Source organism: Marmota marmota, unplaced genomic scaffold (genome assembly GCF_001458135.2).
Source record: "Marmota marmota marmota unplaced genomic scaffold, marMar, whole genome shotgun sequence".
Lineage (NCBI taxonomy): Eukaryota > Metazoa > Chordata > Mammalia > Rodentia > Sciuridae > Marmota > Marmota marmota.
The window spans coordinates 330,838-339,475 of NW_026000077.1; the positions used below are offsets into that span (position 1 = coordinate 330,838).

General features: G+C 32.7%; 1 protein-coding gene and 1 non-coding gene across 2 annotated transcripts in view; one reads left to right on the forward strand and one right to left on the reverse strand.

The window, feature by feature from the left end:
* Nucleotides 1-36: 36 nt before the first annotated feature.
* Trnav-cac lies at nt 37-109 on the reverse strand. Its single transcript has one exon. It is a non-coding gene; the product is annotated as a tRNA-Val (tRNA).
* An 8-nt stretch (nt 110-117) lies between these two features.
* Rap1a (RAP1A, member of RAS oncogene family) overlaps nt 118-8,638 on the forward strand; it is a 76,970-nt gene continuing 68,449 nt past the window's right edge. Inside the window, exon 1 of the mRNA XM_048814515.1 lies at nt 118-137. The gene's annotated coding sequence lies outside the window, so the exon portion shown is untranslated. The remainder of the gene's footprint in view (nt 138-8,638) is intronic.

Here is an 8,638-nt window from a genome sequence, read left to right on the forward strand (position 1 = left end):
TTTTTTTTTTTTTTTTTTTTTTTTTTTTTTTTTTTTTAGTGGTACTGGGGTTTGAACTCAGGGCCTTGTGCATGTGAAGCAAGCACTCTACCAACTGAGCTATACCCCCAGCCAAGATGTTTGCGTTTTTTAAACTAGTGAGTTGTCATAGCTTTCTGAATTATTTTTAATTTAATTTTCAAGTATTGTCTAAATTTACAAATTAAGACCTTATTCTTAATTTTTATTTAGATTTCTTCCCTTGAAATTCTTTTAAAAATATTTTAAATTCACATGGAAATGTAGCACAAAGTGTTAAGGATTATGTGTAGGTGAGTGCTACTTACAAATATTATTTTGTTATGTGAAACTACAGAAATCCAAATCTAGTTAACTGCATATTTCATTTAAAAAATGTAAAAAGCCAGTGGAGGAGACCACATGTTTTAAACAATGATTTAATATCACTATAAGATTCCAGTTGAATCTGTTTTGAATAGCTTTGAAGATATTACTGTCTATTTGTCAAAAGCCAATCAGAATCATTTCCTAGGACTGATTGCCCTCCCATCCCATCCTCTAAAATATAGAGAGAATAGGCTCTTTCCTGATTTGGGTCACTCTGTCAGTATGATGGCCTCTTTATGCCTTCCATTCTTAGAAACCTGCTTGCATCTTGTCAGAAAAGTAAATCATTAAGTTAAGTAACTAACAGTTCATGGAATATTGTTGTAAAATAATGCATTCAATATTTTAAACATTTTTTATTTTAAGAGATGGGGTGGATGGTCTTGCCACATTGCCTAGGCTGGTTCTAAACTGAACTCAAGTGATCCTCCTGCATCAGCCTCCTAAAAAGGGATTATAAGCATGTGTTATTAGTGGCAGGCTTGTTCATTCAGTTTTTACTTGAGGTGATATGTGAAATATGTAAAACATAAATAAACTTTTATATCTTTTTATGCTTAAGGATCAGAGTAAGAGAAAATGAAGTCCACTGGTTGAGTAGAATATTGTATACATTTTTCTTGTTGTCTTTATCAAAAGATTTTTTTCTTGTTCCTTTTATATCAGCAATTGTGAATGCTGATTGTAAGTTCTTGACTAAGAAATCAGAGTCATTCCCCAAAATAATATTAAACAGAATAGTTATCTAACAGTTTTTATTGTGATTATTAGGTATGTGGTACTGTTCTGATAATCATAGTTTTAGCAGTGAATAAGACTGCTGAAGCTCTTTCCACCAGTGAGGACAAGGTATTGGTCGAGAGAAAGAGTAAATTAAACAAGTAAGCAAGATAATTTTAAAGGTACCAAATACTGTGAAGAAACAAAAGTATGATATGATTGAGAGTGATGGAAGGATTTAAATTGAGTGTTGAGGAAAAACTTCAGATGGAGATTTTTTTTTTTTTTTTTTGGTACCAGGGATTGAACTCAGAGGCTCTCACCCACTGAGCCACATCCTCAGCACTGTTTTGTATTTTATTTAAAGACAGGGTCTCACTGAGTTGTTTAGCACCTCACTCTTGCTGAGGCAGGCTTTGAACTCAGGATCCTCTTGTCTCAGCCTCCTAAACTGTGCGCCACCAAGCCCTGCCTGATAGAGATATTTAATGTGGGATCTGAGTCATAAAATGGCAGACATATAATGATCTGTGAGAAGACTGAACCAGGCAAAGGGTCCATTTTGTACAAAGTCTCTAAAAAGTAGGAAGCAGATAGTCATGCTTGAGGAATTACAAGAATAACAAGGAGAGAGACTGGTAGATGAAGTTGATAGAGAACAAACTATATAGGTCAATGGGGAAGAGTTTGGATTTTGTTCTGTTAATTACAAAGGAAAGACACTAGATATCATTAATTTTTTTAATGGATAAATAGGTGTATCTTGAATTTGAAGGTGTTAGTATTGATAATACTGGCTGAAAATGAACCTGTAGGGTAACCAGTAATTTCTTTACACATACAAAATTACTAACTTATAGTCTATAAATTTTTAGTTTTCCCCAGGGGTCTGCAGAGAGAAGAATGAATTCTTTTTTTGCATTACAATTTTAAAAATGCAGTAAAAATTATATATTTGCTCTCAATATATTTATATAGGTAAAATATTGTGTATCTTTTCTTTGACTAGTAATTATGTTGAATTAGATCTTTGAGGCTATTTACCACAATTCATTATCATACATTATGGTGATTTACAGATTGATAATGACATAAAATATTGCTTTTGCCCCTTAAGAACCTAAAACTGGTGCTGGGTGTAATGGCACCTTCCTCTAATCACAGTTGCTTAGAAGTTGAGGCAGGAGAATCACAATTCAAGGCCAATCTGAGCAGCTTAGAGAGCCCCTGATTCAAAATAAAATTTAAAAAGGGCAGAGACTGGGAAGGTAATTCTGGCAAAGTACTTGCCTACCCTGAGGGGTTAAACGCCTACCAATGCAAAAAAAAGGAAAACCTAGCTATGAGGCTGGGAATATAGCACTGTGGTAAGAAATTGACTAACATGCCTGAGGCCCTGGGTTTGAAACCCAGCATTGCAAAAAAAAATGGGGAAGGGGAAAGGGGAGGGGAAAAAAAAGAACCTGTTTCCCTTAGTTTTTAAGGTTTTGATTAGCCTTTACCTATCTGATTAATAACATGTCACTGCAGTTGGTAGAAAAATAATTCTTTAAAGACATGGGGCCATGGAGATTAAAAAAATTTTTCATGGAGAAGTTGGAAATCACTGATCGATGTAATCTCTGGGGGAACCTATAGAGAGAAGAAACTAATTTTTTTTAAACATAGACTTATTACATCCCATTTAAACTGAACAGTAAATTTGTAAAGTAGATATTAGTCCTGTTTTTATAGGTGATGAAACTCTTGAATAGTTGTATAATTTATGAAAATTCACACAACTCAAAACTGTTGAGAATCATGTTGAAAGCAAACTTCCAGGAGATCTTCTGCAGTACAAAGAAGAAAATAGTGATCAATAAATGTTTGGGTTTTTTCTTTTTTTTCCTAATCAATAAATATTTATATACTGCTTACGTGCAAACATGAATGAATGAGTGATGAATGAATAAGTAAGTGAATGAGAGAAGATTACCTCTGTTCCTATAGTTCTTCCTTTGATACATCACACAGTTTTCCTCTTGGATGCATCCTAAAAGTTTCTTCAGAAATAATTAAGTGGCTTTAGCAATCTTTTCTCTCTGCCATACCTTTCTTCAGTGAGGTTTAAATTACTTATAATAAGTTATACAGTAAAAATCTGAGGGGGGAAAAGACCAGACACTTAGAAAATGTAATTTCTCTTAGTTTTTTTTTTTTTTTTAACTAATTGATTTGTAAGGTTTTTAGCAGCAGCTGCTTCTTCTTCTTCTTCCTCCTCTTCCTCTTCTTCTTCCTCCTCTTCCTCTTCCTCACTTTAGATGTTAGTATTTCCAATCAAGAAATATCATCTTTTGGTTCAACTTGTAACATTTATTTTTTTAATCAGTTTAAAATTTGCTATCATATTCTGAAATGGAAGGATGGAATAATAGTAGTCAAAACATTTATGCAGCCAACATTAATTGTCTACCTAACATCTGACTATTGTCGTGGTGTATGTGTATAGTGGAGCCATGTGTTTATTTCTGTCTTTCATTAGTATATATCAAAGTGTGGTGTGTTATTCAGAAATATGAACTTATGATTCTGAGGAATTTAACAGCTAGTAAGGTTTTGAAATATATGTGTAATGAGAAGTTTGCCCTTTTTCCCCCTTTCCCTTCACATTATGTCTATACCTGGGCAGAATAGTAGTGTAAGATCTCTAAACGCAATGTTTATAACATTTCTAATCCTTCAAATTAATTAATGTCTTAGAAAACTTAAGTTTACAGTTATTTTTATGAATATCTTAAAGAAATGGATGCCTGTTCAGAAATTAAAATGATAATTATTATTATTCTAGAGAAAAGTTGAAAAAGGGAAGAGATAATGATGTTGGATTTACCATAGGAGAATGTATGACACATGACAGTTCGTATGCTAGACTGGTTAAGAAATTTATTTTCACGAAAAAATGGGAAATGAAAAAGATGAAATGAAGGCTATGAGGAGGTAAATTAATGTTAATGAGGTTAGATTACTTTGGATGAGGTATTGCCTACTGGGATCTTCAGAGAGGATATGATGTGTCTTGTCACCATTTGCAGCAGTATAATGACACTACTTCATGAAGTACACAATCTGTCTTATTGGTTTAAGTTGGAAGTACAATAAACCTAAATAGAATGAAGAGGGTTGTTTTTGTGAAGAAGGAACATATTTTAAAATTTATTTCTGAGACTAAAGTTATAATTTGACAGGCCCATAATAGATAATTTTATATGATATTTTGGTTTTTCTGTACTGTTGAAGTGTTTTGTTTTTCCTGCTGGATTTCTGTACAACAGCTTTTAGACTGCTCTACTGTTATCCTGTTTTTCATTCTTATCATATAGTCAGCTTAATAATGAGGTATAGCCCTATGGTATGCAGTTTTCATGCTTGGGGGGAAAATTTGCATATGAAGTACAAGTATCAATTTGTCCCATAAATGTGTATTTTTGAAAAATTGATGTGAGTGGAACTTTCATAAATTCAATTATTTAAGAATATCAAATTGACTAAGTAGGATTGTAGGCAAATGATTTGGGAAGGCTAGTCTTATAATCAGACCTGCCTTTATCTATATTTTAAAATTTTCAAATACTGGGATATATTGGTAGTGTTGTTTTTTTTTAAGAAAGAAATTTTATTATTTGAACTATAATTTGAGTTTGGGGCAAACATTTAGGTATTAATTTAATTCCAGACAAATAAAGTATAGAATTCTAGCGATTTATTATAGGTCTAATTTGCTAAAATGAAGTGCAGTAATATTTCTTCCAGTATTTTAGCAGAAATTTATTTATTTATTTATTTATTTATTTATTTTTATTAGTTGCTCCAGACAATACAACGATCTTGACATATCTTACATTTGATTCAAATAGGGTATGAATTCTCATTTTTCCACATGTACAAATTGCAGGTAGTGTTTTATATTCAAGTGATAAGCAGTTACTTTAGTAACTGAAAATTACTTTAGTAACTTTAGTAACTGAAAATTGGCCAAATAATAATTATCCTCTTTTTTAAAAAAAAGTTCCTGTGCCTTTTGAATACCAAGTTTCACACTTAGGACAAATATTAGTTGTAAATATCCCTTTGAATTTTAAATAACTGAAGAGTAATTTCTGACTAGTGTTTCACTCAAATGTTTCAATTTTTATGTTGGAATATGACAGCATTATAATTCAAGAATCAACCTAAGTCTGTAGCTGAAATCATGGGTAAGGAGGGTTTTAGATGGTGTAGTCATCCTTTTATGCCCATTATGCTTTAGGCTTGTGATGCTGTCATCAACAGAACAAGCTTGAGATCGTGTCACCACTCAGTGCCATCTGCTTACATGTGTATGTAAGCAATAGTAAGCCTTAGATAATGCGTATAAAGAATCATTGCTTTGTGGTTTTCTTAGCTTGCTCTACTTAGGTTCAAGTGTGCTGGGTTGAGCTTGTGTCTTACAATGAATTGTCACAGTTTAGGCCTTTTTTTAAAAAAATTTTTTTTTAGTTGTTGATAGATCTTTATTTTATTTATTTATATGAGGTGCTGAAAATTGAACCCAGTGCCATGTACTTGCCAGGCAAGTGCGCTACCACTGAGCCCCAGCTCCAGCCCCTCACAGTTTAGATCTTTTGCAGTCATAATACTTCAATAACTATGTGTTTAATATCTCCTGTGTGTTGACATGTGGAAGATGGACATGTGAAGTTTTTAATAGTACAAACACATATCTATTTAACCAGAAAAATTTAAAGATGATTTTTAAAACATTCCAATACTTGCTGTGAGTGCTCTTTTTTTTTGAGAGAGAGAATTTTTTTTAATATTTATTTTTTAGTTTTTTGGCGGACACAACATCTTTGTGTGTGGTGCTGAGGATCGAACCTGGGCCGCACGCATGCCAGGCGAGCACGCTACTGCTTGAGCCACATCCCCAGCCTGGACACAACATCTTTATTTTATTTTTATGTGGTGCTGAGGATTGAACCCAGCACCCAGCGCATGCCAGGCGAGCGCGTTACCGCTTGAGCCACATCCCCAGCCCAATGAGTGCTCATTTTATCCAATATCCCCTTCTACCTGTGGCTAATTTTCACAGTATAATAAATTATTTTTTAGTCCTAGAAGCCAAAATATTCTACAAAAAATCAATCATAAAATTACTCTCTTGTTAAGGAGAAATAGCAAATTGCCAGTGTTTACAAAGTTTCCTTTTTCTTTTTTTTTTTTTTAATGGACACAATACCTTTATTTTTATTTTTATGTAGTGCTGAGGATCGAACCCAGTGCCTCACACATACAAGGCAAGTGCCCTACCACTGAGCTACAACCTCAGCCCATTTTATATAGTTTTCACTACTATATTTGACAAACTATTTGATGTGGAATACAGACTAAAAGGAAATAGCAAAGAAAACTCTAAGTTATCTCCAAACTGTGCCATTACAGGTGTTTTTTATTTCCCTCCTTCAACCTTTTGTTTTCTGAATTTTCTACATTGTTAATTATTTTTAATCAGGAAATAAAATTTCTTAAATGAATTTCTTATAGTATAGAAATAAATTTAATATAACTTTAAAGATGATTCTCAGGAAATAAAATGAGCTAAAGATTTTATATATGAACAAAGTTTCTGGAATGGAATTATGTTTTAAGAAATTGTATTTTAAAACTAAAGCAGAAACATTTGAGTTGCTTGTTTCTGAATGTGGGGAATGAGAGAAATGGGGAAATTCTTGTACTATTGACGCTATGCCTTGGGAATCTTATGCTTTTAACTCAGGTTTGCCTCAGTTATATTTATTTAATTGTATTATGGATAACTGTTTAGTTACACAATTTAACCTCATTTATATAAATGGTAAGCTAAGTCTCACTTTGAATGTTTGGTCATTTGATAATGTATTTATACTAGGCAAGTTTGCCTATAGTACCTATCAAATGTTCCTCAATCTCCTTATTTCTCAGTTTTTTTCATTTGTAAAATGGAAAAACAACAGTATCTGTTCCTTAGGTATGCCTAATATACAAAAAAGCATTTAGGTTTTATTGCTGCTCTTATCATTAACAAAAAGTGGCATCGATGCCTCTTGGACGTTGGAGCAAAAGATCCCTAGAGACTGGAACAATTATTTTAGACTTTGTTTCCCCTATTTAAAAAAAAAATTTTTTAGATGTCGATGGACCTTTATTTTTTTTAAATTCATTTATTTGTATATGGTACTGAGATTCGAACCCAGTGCCTCTTATATGCTAGGCAGTGCTCTACCACTGAGCCACAACCCCAGCCCATGTTTCCCCTATTTTGATTAACTTTGGGTATTCCTTTAATTAAGTGAGGCTGTTAAACACATATTTAATTAATTTCATTATTTGTCTATACAGTAAATCTCTGACATTCACATCTTAACATTTAGACCTAAAGTATTTAACATGGGAAATTTGTAATCCAGCATAGGCAGAAATTTGAATCCTTGAGTGTCTCTGTCAGCATCTCAGTTTTTATTACCCATTGCTCACTTTTGTTCTTTTTTTTTTTTAAGATTTGTTTTAAAGATAGAAGAGAGAGAGAGAGAGAGAGAGAGAGAGAGAGAGAGAGAATTTTTTAATATTTATTTTTCGTGGATACAACATCTTTATTTTATTTTTATGTGGTGCTGAGGATTGAACCCAGCACCCCGCGCATGCCAGGCAAGCGCGTTACTGCTTGAGCTACATCCCCAGCCCTCACTTTTGTTCTTGACTTGTTTAATTTTCATCATAGATTTAAAAATTTCATTTCTTTGTGAATTGTGGTTCACAAAGAAAAAGATGGTTCACAAAACAAAAAAAAAATGTGGTTCACAGAGAAAGCAAATGGTTAATGCTGGTTTTTACAGATTAGGTAAATGCTTGCTTTTCTACAATACTGAGGTTATGTAGTGAGTATATTTTGTCAGTGTTGTCTTTTTTCTTTTGTCTTTTTTTAAATTACTTTAGTACTTAATTTTTAGATTGTCTTAGACCAAATTAGAATGTGTTTGTTTGGATTTCATATTTTTATAGAAGGTATTATGGTGCAAGTGTGCCTAATTTCTGGCCTAAAATGCATATCCCATATCCTCGCTCACAGAAATGCTGGTTTTACTAGGCTTGCAGTAGAGCCAAGGAAACTGTATTTTGTTCCTCCAGGTGATCTTCAGATGTCATTCTGATGCAATACTTTTCCAGTTTATTTCTCTGTGTATTTTTATTTTTAGTATGTTTTAAAGCTGCTTAAGGCTATATATTTAAAGCCTTAGAAATTAAGGAGTTATTTTCTATTTAATTATGAAAATTAATGGTATGTCTTTTAATTGTGGGTTTCTTTTTATCTTTTAAATTAGTTAAAGTGCATAGATTACTTGTGTCAAACCCAAGTCATACCAAATTCATTACAGGAAAAAAAAAGGAGGGCTGAGGGTACAACTCAGTGGTAGAGTATTTGCTTACAATGTGTAAGACCCTGGGTTCAATCCCCAGTACAAAAAAAAAAAAAAAAAAA